A 10,827-nucleotide genomic window follows, 5' to 3' on the forward strand; every position below is an offset into this window, starting at 1 on the left:
ATCCGGGCTCCGTGTTGTGGTAAGCATTGATAATTGCGCAAGAAATATGACATAAGAAAACATAATTTATTGTTGAAAAAAAATCAGAATAATTGTGGAAAAAAGCGAAGGAAATTAATAACAATGACATTTTTTATTGAATCAAATATGAATTAAAATATTTTTTATTTTATATTTCATTAAATAAATGTATTTCAATATGAAAAAAAAAAGATATATATATTTATATATATACACTCACACATACACACACACACTGATCAGCCACTACATAAAAACCATTAACAGATGAAAGGTGAATAACATTTATCTTCTCGTTCCAATGGAACCTGTCAAGGGGTGGGATATATTAGGCAGCAAGTGACCGGTCAGTTGTTGAAGTTGATGTTTTAACGGAAAAATGGGCAAGCGTAAGGATCTGAGCGCCTTTGACAAGAGCCAAATTGTGACGGCTAGACGACTGGATCATCTCCAAAAGAGCAGGTCTTGTGGGGTGTTTCCGGTATGCAGTGGTTAGTACCTACCAAAAGGGGTCCAAGGAAGGACAACTGGTGAACCTGCGACAAGGTCATGGGCGCCCAAGGCCCATTGATGTGGGAAGAAGAGCAACTGTAGCACAAATTGGTGGAAAAGTTAATGCTGCTATGATAGAAAGCACCTACAATGGGCACGTGAGCGTCAGAACTGGACCATGAAGCAATGGAAGAAGGTGGCCTGGTCTGATGAATCATGTTTTCTTCTACATCATGTGGATGGTCGGGTGCGTGTGTGTGTAGTTTACTGGGGGAAAGATGGCACCAGGATGCACTATGGGAAGAAGGAAAGCCTGCAGAGGCAGTGTGATGCTCTGGGGAATGTTCTGCTGGGAAACCTTGGATTCTGGCATTCATGTGGATGTTACTTTGACAGGTACCACCTTCCTGAACATTGTTGCAGACCAAGTACCCCCATGGCATGGTTCATGGCAACGGTATTCCCTGATGGCAGGGGCCTCTTTCAACAGGTTAATGCACCCTGCCACACTGCAAAAATTATTCAGGAATGGTTTGAGGAACATGACAACGAGTTCAAGGTGTTGACTTGGCCTCCAAATTCCCCAGATCTCAGATCCGATGGAGCATCTGTGGGATGTGCTGGAACAACAAGCCTGATCCATGGGGGCCCCACCTCACAACTTCCAGGACTTAAAGGATTTGCTGCTAACGTCTTGGTGTCTGTACGTACTGTGTGTGTACATATATGAGTGTGTGTGTGTGTGTGTGTGTGTCGTTGGGTCATTAAATGTCGTTTGATTTCCTGGCGTGTACTGCAATTGATATGATTAATGACGTCACTGGTGAAATTAGCATGAAGTGTGTTAAACAGGTTGCCAACACTTTCACACTGTCACGTGGGCTGACGCGCGCGTTAGCGGGGAAACAAAAAGTCTAATTGTATCTGGGAACAGAACATCAAAGGCTGGTGGAAAAGTCGTGGAATAACCGCAATAAGTCAAATTCCTTTAATTAGTCGAGAGAGAGAGAGAGAGAGAGAGAGAGAGATGGGGAGAAGAAGGATGGGGGGAGTGGGACAGAGAGGAGAAGGATGGGGAGAGAGAGAAAGAGAGAGATAGAAGAAGGATGGGGAGAGAGAGAAAGAGAGAGATAGAAGAAGGATGGGGAGAGAGAGATAGAAGAAGGATGGGGAGAGGGAGGAAGAGAGATAGAAGAAGGATGGGGAGAGAGAGAGAGAGAGATGGGGAGAAGAAGGATGGGGGGAGAGAGACAGAGAGAGGAGAAGGATGGGGAGAGAGAGAAAGAGAGAGATAGAAGAAGGATGGGGAGAGAGAGATAGAAGGATGGGGAGAGATAGATAGAAGAAGGATGGGGAGAGAGAGAAAGAGAGATAGAAGAAGGATGGGGAGAGAGAGAGAGAGAGAGAGATAGAAGAAGGATGGGGAGAGAGAGATAGAAGAAGGATGGGGAGAGAGAGATAGAAGAAGGATGGGGAGAAAGAGAGAGATAGAAGAAGAATGGGGAGAGAGAGATAGAAGAAGGATGGGGAGAGAGAGAAAGAGAGATAGAAGAAGGATGGGGAGAGAGAGAGAGAGAGATGGGGAGAAGAAGGATGGGGGAGAGAGAAAGAGAGAGATAGAAGAAGGATGGGGAGAGAGAGATAGAAGAAGGATGGGGAGAGAGAGAGAGAGAGAGATAGAAGAAGGATGGGGAGAGAGAGAAGAAGGACGGGGAGAGAGCGATAGAGAGAGAGAAGAAGGATGGGAGAGAGCGAGAGAGAGAGATAGAGGAAGGATGGGGAGAGAAGAAGAATGGGGAGAGAGAGATAGAGAGACAGAAGAAGGATGGGGAGAGAGAGAGAAGAAGGATGGGAGCGAGAGAGCGATAGAAGAAGGATGGGGAGAGAGAGGGAAGAAGGACGGGGAGAGAGGGAGAGAGAGATGAAGGACGGGGAGAGAGCGATAGAGAGAGAGAAGAAGGATGGGGAGAGAGAGATAGAGAGAGAGAAGAAGGATGGGGAGAGAGAGATAGAGAGACAGAAGAAGGATGGGGAGAGAGAGATAGAGAGATAGAAGAAGGATGGGGAGAGAGAGAGAGGGAGGGGGGGTGACAGATCAGGTCTGGGTGGGAGAAGAAAATGTAGAAACGTGAAGCTGCTGTGTGGAGTTGTGTTGGTTGTTCTTTAGCTGCTGACGTTGTTCGTATAACTTTGCTTTAAAAAGTCAAAAATAAAATGAGGACAAAACACAATGCATACGTAAAATTGTTTAAAAATAGAAAAAAAAACAAATATACAAAAAAAACCCAGAATATATAAATATAATAATTTAGCAAGTTAAACAATCGTTAGAAATACACGATATAAAAATACAATCATTTAGGAATTCAAAAAGTTAAAAAAAAAAAAATTTAGATATGGGGGGGGGGGGGGGGGGGGACCTTAAGAACTAAATATTATTATTTAGTCACTGAAAAAAATGCAAAAATTACACAAAATATAAACATTTGGACATTGAAAAAAAACAAACAAACAAAAAAACACCCCCACGCACATCACACCATGAACACAATCATTTAGAAATTGAACATAAAAAAACGCTTTTGTTTGAAGTCAGACGAGGAGCCGCGCATCGGATCAACTCCCCCCCCCCCCCCCCCGCGGCGCGCGCTCACTCTTCCCTTCTGCTAATTGACCGGGCCGCGTCTCCCGCGAGCCCTTTTGTTATTATTTATTAATAATTCATCGCTAAATAATTCACGCCCTTTGGAGAAAGCGTGTGGACCTGCAGCGCTAATTGAGCGCGAGAGGAAGGGGGTGGAGGGGGGTGATGGTGGTGGGGTGGAGGGGGCGGGCGGGGGGGGGGGGGGGGGGTGAAGTTGGAAGCTGAACCCTTAAAAGTTTTGTACCGCGTCTTTTTTTGTTGTTTTCTTGAGATGTGTGTGTGTGTGTGTGTGTGTGTGTGTGTGTGTGTGTGTGTGTGTGCGCGTGTGTGAGAGAGATGCTGTGTGTGTGTGTGTGTGAGAGACAGAGAGAGAGAGAGAGATGCCAGTTGTGTGGTGTGTGTGTGTGTGTGTGTGTGTGAGAGAGAGAGAGAGAGAGAGAGATGCCAGTTGTGTGGTGTGTGTGTGTGTGTGTGTGTGAGAGAGAGAGAGAGAGAGAGATGCCAGTTGTGTGGTGTGTGTGTGTGAGAGAGAGAGAGAGAGAGAGAGAGAGAGAGATGCCAGTCTTGTGGTGTGTGTGAGAGAGAGAGAGAGAGAGAGAGAGAGAGAGAGATGCCAGTTGTGTGGTGTGTGTGTGAGAGAGAGAGAGAGAGAGAGAGAGAGAGATGCCAGTTGTGTGGTGTGTGTGTGTGTGAGAGAGAGAGAGAGAGAGAGATGCCAGTTGTGTGGTGTGTGTGTGTGTGAGAGAGAGAGAGCGAGAGAGAGAGAGAGATGCCAGTTGTGTGGTGTGTGTGTGTGTGTGAGAGAGAGATATGAGAGAGATGCTGTGTGCGCGTGTGTGTGTGTGTGTTTGAGAGAGATGCTTGGTGTGGTGTGTGTTTGAGAGAGATGCTGTGTGCGCGCATGTGTGTGTGTGTGTTTGAGAGAGATGCTTGGTGTGGTGTGTGTTTGAGAGAGATGCTTGGTGTGGTGTGTGTTTGAGAGAGATATGAGAGAGAGATGCTGTGTCTGTGTGTGTGCGTGCGTGTGTGTGTGTGTGTGTGCGCATGTGTGTGTGTGTGTGAGAGAGAGAGATGCTGTGTGTGTGTGTTGTCGTGGTAATTTCTGTCATAAAGGATCGTGAACAAATTCTTTGTTGCGTGTATATGTATTTCGGAGGAGCGGAGTTTGTCTTTGCAAAGGGAGGAGAGGGAGAGCGCGAATGGCAGGAGTCGAGCTCACCCGTCCTGCTGGATCCAGGATGTACAGAGTATATATTGTGGTGAGATGTGTGAGACCGTTGGGGTGGGGTGATGCAAGTCCTTATGAGGATTTATCTTCGACTATGTGTTTTGGTGCGTTCCGCTAAAGGGTCACAGTGTTCCTTGTTGTGGGAATAACGCCTCCTTGCCTAAAGTACGTGCTGTTCAGATAGTGTTTTGCACATATGTTATCGTAGAAGCGGACAGGGAGGATTTTGCCTGTACAGTGTGTGTGTGAGTGAGTGTGTGAGTGTGTGAGTGAGTGAGCGAGTGTGTTTGTGTGAATAAGAACAAGCAGTGAACATTTTAAACCCTCCCCACCCTAAACTAGGGAGTGAACGAACACAGCACAAGCCATTTTGGAGGATTTGGAACCAGGTGTGATGTGTCTCATTGAGAAGTCCTGAACACTGTTTTCTTTCCCACACACGGTTAGGAAAAGCAAATAACTAGAATATATATATATATATATTATTATTATTGAGAAATGTCAATTACAAAATAACGCAATCGGGTAAAGTAAATAACTAATTATGCGGAAAAAAGTGACACGCAATGACATCACTACCGGAAACCCGATGCAACCAGGTCCTACTGACCTGAATGAGGTATGACTGCGAGTAAAACTAGGGGAGAACATTTTAGAAGATGAAAACACGAAATGCGATTACATGTTCTATGGAAGAATCCATGTATAATTATTGTGATTGTTATTATTATTATAGTCACATGTATTGCATGATTATAGCTTCCCGAGGCCACCAGTAGAGGTCAGCATCACACCAAGACTTATCTTAATAGGCTGGTGTGTGTGTGTGTGTGTGTGTGGGGGGGGGGGTGGGGGGGTGGGGGGGGGGGTGTGATGGGATTCTAATGCTTTGCTTGTGTTCAATTATTAATGCAATATTTCATTAACATCTTAAGTAAAAACAAATTGCACAGCATAGAGGGATCTTAGCAATTACACTGAGCCAGAGGAGGAAAAAAAAAACAAACCCGGATATTAGTCAGTGTCACACATACGTCCTCGCCAAACCGATGGAATGCGACACCATTGAGGTGAGTGAGTTCCCTACAGTGAACAGTCAGCACAGGCCACCGCCGTGTTTGGATTTTGGTCTTGTTCTTTGCTGCGCAGCTCGTCGCCTTCAAAGCGGCCCTGGAAGCCTTAAACGGACCCTTTTTTTTTTTAAATTTTTTGAAAACTCGAAATTTGTTGACATTCCATAATAACTTAGGTAACGGCTCTACGTGCTCCCGTTTTTCCTTCTCCCCGTCTCCCTTCAAGCCGCGGCGACCCCATCGGCCCGGGCGTCCCTCAAAGCGCTGCCTTAGTTGCTCAATCTCTTTTAAGCGGAGCAAAATATCAGGAATCAAAGCAACTCCGACAGCGCTCTCTCTCAAAAGTTTATCTCTTTTGCGGGGGGGGGTTGGGGGGAGTTGGGGTTGGGGGTAGTACCCGCCGTTCCGTGGTTCTACGGGGACCGGGTTATCTGAAGCTGTCGACGGGGTCCACCCCGAGCCTCCAGCCGGCGTGGAGCGCGCGGGGCCCGCCTTTCAAGCGGCAGGTCGTCTGGGACGCGCGGAGAGAGGACGGGCGGGCAGAGCCGGCTGCGCCTCGCCGCGATCGGTGTGTTTTTTTTTTATTTTTTTATTTCCCCGTCATCGCCGTGGACTTACGCCTAATCTAAGAGCACATCAAAGCCTCCTCTTTCCCCCCGTCTCTCCCCGGCTCGATCCCAACTCTGGTCCTTATTACCAAAGTGTTGGTTAAAGGCCTTTGGGGGATTTCGGATGAGGAAATAAAAACAAAAAAAAACATGTTTGCTTTCATCTCTCGAGTCGCTATTTATGCCGTACAAATGAGCGTTCGGGAAGAGAGGAACGCCATTGTAAGGGAAAAGGACGATGATTCCTATAGTTTGTTGGTTGTTAACATCTCGGCGACCCTCCCGGGTGTCATCCTCATCATCATCACCATCAGCGCTTTAGCTCGCTGCCAATCTCCGACACGGCGTCCCGGCTCGTTCTTCCCCCCGTTTCGGCGGGCGGGCGCCGGCAAAGGGTTAGAGAAAGTGTCAGCTAACAGCAGATTAACAAATGGCTTGCATCACTCGGCTTTTGATTTATTTTTGATGGCCCACTGTTGCGAACATGGAAGTAAGAGGAGCGGTTGTGTACTCCAGTGGAAGCGCGGGGGCCGGGGCCGCGGCGTAAACAGGCGCCGTGCGGCGCGGGGGCCCTTCCATCAGGGTGGAGAGCCTCGCCCCAAAGAGATTCTGGAGAGTTCTGAAAGCCAGAGATGGTGAATAATAGAACAAAGTGAGGATGAGTCTTCTGAGCCTCCACTTGCTCTTCAACATCCCTACATGGCAGTGGGAAGTGGTCTGTGTGTGCGTGTGTGTGTGTGTGTGTGTGTGTGTGTGTGTGTGCGTGCGTGTGTGTGTGTGTGTGTGTGTGTGAGTGTGATGAGAGACGCAAGAATGGAAGCAGCGCAACTTTTCCGCCCACCCTTCCACCCACCCGGTAAACAATGTTAAGGAGCAGAAGATCTGAGATGACCCGAGCTGTCCCCCCTGCTCCCTCCTCTCGGACCGAACCGTACACCGTCGTGCCATGGGAACCTTTTTCGGGCGGGAAACATGCATTACAAATTGGCAAGAATCACGGCTGCTGTTCTACACAGTGACAAAAGTAGGAATTCAGATGACAGCAGCCAAACCTAATCCCGCGGGGCCCCGTGGCTCTTCTCTTTTTTTCTTTCAGCTTATGAAAAATTCACCACAGCCACCCCCTGATACACTTCTCTCTCTCGCTCTCTCTCTCTCTCTCTCTCTCTCTCTCTCTCTCGACTGCGCGTCTCCCACGTTCAGAAGTGACGTGCGCGGTAAATGGAGGAATATTCAAAGGCAGACCAAGGCTGCCTGTCTCCCACAAGGGTCTCCTTTTAACCCCCTCGCCGCAGCTGAGAAATCAAAACTCTTTGGACGTCACGCGGGCCGATTGAAGTTTGGCGCCCGCTCTGCCTCGGTTCTCTGCCCGGCGATAGCGCGCTTCATTAGCGCTGTCAGTCAGGAGCCGGTGATGGGGCAGTGCCGTGGGGGACCCTCAGGGCCCAATCAATGCGGAGGTCCCCAGGTACAGGCCATCAAATACCCCATAAGAGGATGGTATAACCCAGCCCGGTCCCATTGATCACATGATTAATAGCACGGGGTCTTTTGAACCCCGATGCAAAGCCGCACTCTTTTGTTTTCAATCGGCCGACTTCCCATCAGTAGGGTTATGTAAATGCCTGCCCTGGAAATCTATACGAGGATATATTTTTTTGTTATTGGAAGTCTAATGATGAAGTTACAGGAATACAAAATCCGCTTCTTTGTGCTAATATCTCTCAGGGGTCGGCGCTGGGGAAACAGGAGCTGGTTGTTATTTTTACATCACTTCCCCCCCATTCCCAGTGTGCTGCGATTACAATGAGTCACACGATGCAATGAAAATAAATGAGCCAGTAGGTGCTCCTCTGTCCAACAATCTCCCAATCCTGAAACAATGAGGTATCCACGAAATCGCGGTGCATGTTCCCAATACAGGAGCAAACAAAACCCAAACCAAACAAAAGGGGATGTCTTTGAAGGGCGAAAAACCCAGACGACCAAAGTTCCTTTCAACAATATACACGGCGCAATATTCTCAGTACCAGTATGTTATTCAGAGCGTTCCTCCAAATATTTGGAGAGAAGGAGCGGAGATGAAACGCCAGCAGAACAATGGGACCCGGGCTGTGTTATGGCGTCCATGCACCTCGTCCCCTTTGTAGTGGTCCTTGTCCCCAGTCCCCCGCTTGTTCTGGGCCCAGGTGGGGTCCCAGTCCCCGTGCACACACCCCCCCCCCCCTCTATCTGACCATCTCAATACACACCTGCTCTGTCACACGCACACACACACACACACACACACACACACACACACACACACACACGCACACGCGCGCACACACACACAGAAACATGCACACATTGGTTTAGGAGTTTATAAGTATGTTTCTTTATCGTTAGTGTTATAGCCGTGACGGTACGTCATTATTCAATTTGATAATTAAATTGCACTGTTACAATGACACTTTTATTTTTTAATAATGTATTTATTGTTTTATTATTGCAATTTATTCATTTATTTGTTGATTCTTTTGAACTTAAGAGCTTGGTGTGCTATCTTGGAAAGGTCTCAGTTGGAAATATATATATTTTTCATCTCAAGGGACCTCCTGGTTGTATAAGGATTAAATGAATAAGTTAAAAAAAAAATAACATTAAAAACCTATTTAAGATAATATGAAATATGAAAGTAAATGTATTGGTTTATTTGACACTTTGGGTTTTGGTTGTTGAAAATTATAAATTTTGGGTATAGTACTCCAAAAGTTGGTGGCACCCCAGGCATGGAAAGGTAAATATTATATGCACATGCATATTGATAAAGTCAATATATTATTGATGATACACAGTGATCTCTGCTGTCAAGTTCTGTAGCGAGATGAAGAAGGATAAAGCACGATGATGATTCATTCTAGCACTTTCTCCTAAAAAGATAGGAGGGGGAAAAAAATTCTCTTAGGAGCCTATAAAGAAAAAGGCAAAAAGAAAAATCTGAACAGAAAGTTGCACAGAAAGTTTCCCCAATTTCGGAAAGCTTTTGAAATGTTGCTGCATGTCCTAAAAACACCCCGAAGCGAGTCATTTCAAATACTCACTTATCAGTATGAATTTATCTCCCGCTTTCATCAATCTCGCTGGTGATGGTTTGTCGCCCCTCTTGCGCGGTGCAGTGCCAGGTCCGACCACCCGGCGTCGCTGTGTTGCTCACCCCTTGTCAGAAATGAAGTTGTTAAGTAGAACAAAGAAAGTGTGGTAGTGGATTTCTCTGTTGGACATCTTGCTCTGGGTGCCGAGCTCCCTTCGAGTTCTTGGGTCATCATCGGGATGGGAGCGGGATGGCGGACATTGGACATCCTGCAGAGAAACACTTTCTGACCGGCCACGCACCCTCAAGGAAAGAGAGACAAAATCAATATCAATACAATATTGGATGTGACATTCACCGAATTGAAGGATATTATGAGATTCAAATATGATGAAATCTGCAGATCCAGCTCAATTTGGTTGAAATGGCTAAATGGAAAAAAGCCCCCTAATTGCATGTGTGATTATAACCTATGCAAATCTCAAATCACCATGCGTTTCTCAATTTCCCTTTCCCCCGATTTTTTTTCACTATCCCTGATTGGAGTGTGTGGTGGTGGGGTGGTATGGTCAGTGTGTAGAGGCTGTGTCTGGTGAAGGTAATCCTCGGTGATCTGGCCTAATCTGTCACAGATACGCGGTGGAAGCCGAGAGGAGCCGTCGAAGGCAGCGGCGAGAGGGGGATGAGAGTCAGAATGGTTGGGGGGGGGGGGGGGACTGGATTATAGCACTGCGTCTGCATTAACTCACTGGCCTTATCTCTTAAATGCTTTGCAAAAACAGCTTTGGCTTGTACACGGGGAATAGTGCGGTGTGAAAGCTTGTCTGTGTGTGTACAGTGGTGTGCGTGTGTGCGTGTGTGTGTGTGTGTCGTTCCAGCTGAGCTTATTTCATACCCGCCTTATAGCTTCTCTACTATGAAGAGAATCGTACCCCGTGCCACCTTCCACCGGGTCAACTTAAAGAAAAAACGAAAAAACCTTCGGGGCCAAAACAGTTGAGCTGATGGTCAACTTTAGGGCTGGGCGATATATTGATATAATATTAATATTGGCATATGAGAATAGATTTTGTCTGGGATTTGGGCTCGAGTAAGATTGTTGTTTTTAAGACAATTTTCTGAACTTTATAGACATTTCTAGTTCTTCCAATCAATACTGCTACCCGTTTGGTCATAATAACCACATTATAACCTAAACCTGACCCAAACCTACCCTATCCACATTACGAATCATTGTTTCTCACATATTTCTTGTATGTAAATATCTCACGAAAGCAACAATAGTTATCCCCAAAATATTGTCCAATTAGTGTTACCATGTCAAGGTGTTTATCGAAAAAATATTGTGATGTTTGATTTTGTCGATATTGCCCGGCCCGAAATTTTTCTTTGTTTGTTTCTCGGTTGCCACTTTTGAAGGAATGAAACATACAAGAATGCTACGCTTTTGACATAATTTCCCCGACTGAAAACCACATGTAATTATAGTTTACATGATTATTGTGGAAAATAACTAATTACCAGTTTGTTGTGCATGAAACTGTGGCTTTGCATGTTGAGTCGCGCCCTGCGCTCTGAGCCAGAGTGAGACACACTCATCCACACCACTGCAAACATGGAGGCAGACAGACAGACAAACAGTAAGACAGTGAGACAGTCAGAGAGTAAGAGACAGTAAGACAGACAGT

Source organism: Zeus faber (assembly GCF_960531495.2).
Source record: "Zeus faber genome assembly, chromosome: 4".
In the NCBI taxonomy this organism is placed as follows: Eukaryota; Metazoa; Chordata; class Actinopteri; order Zeiformes; family Zeidae; genus Zeus; species Zeus faber.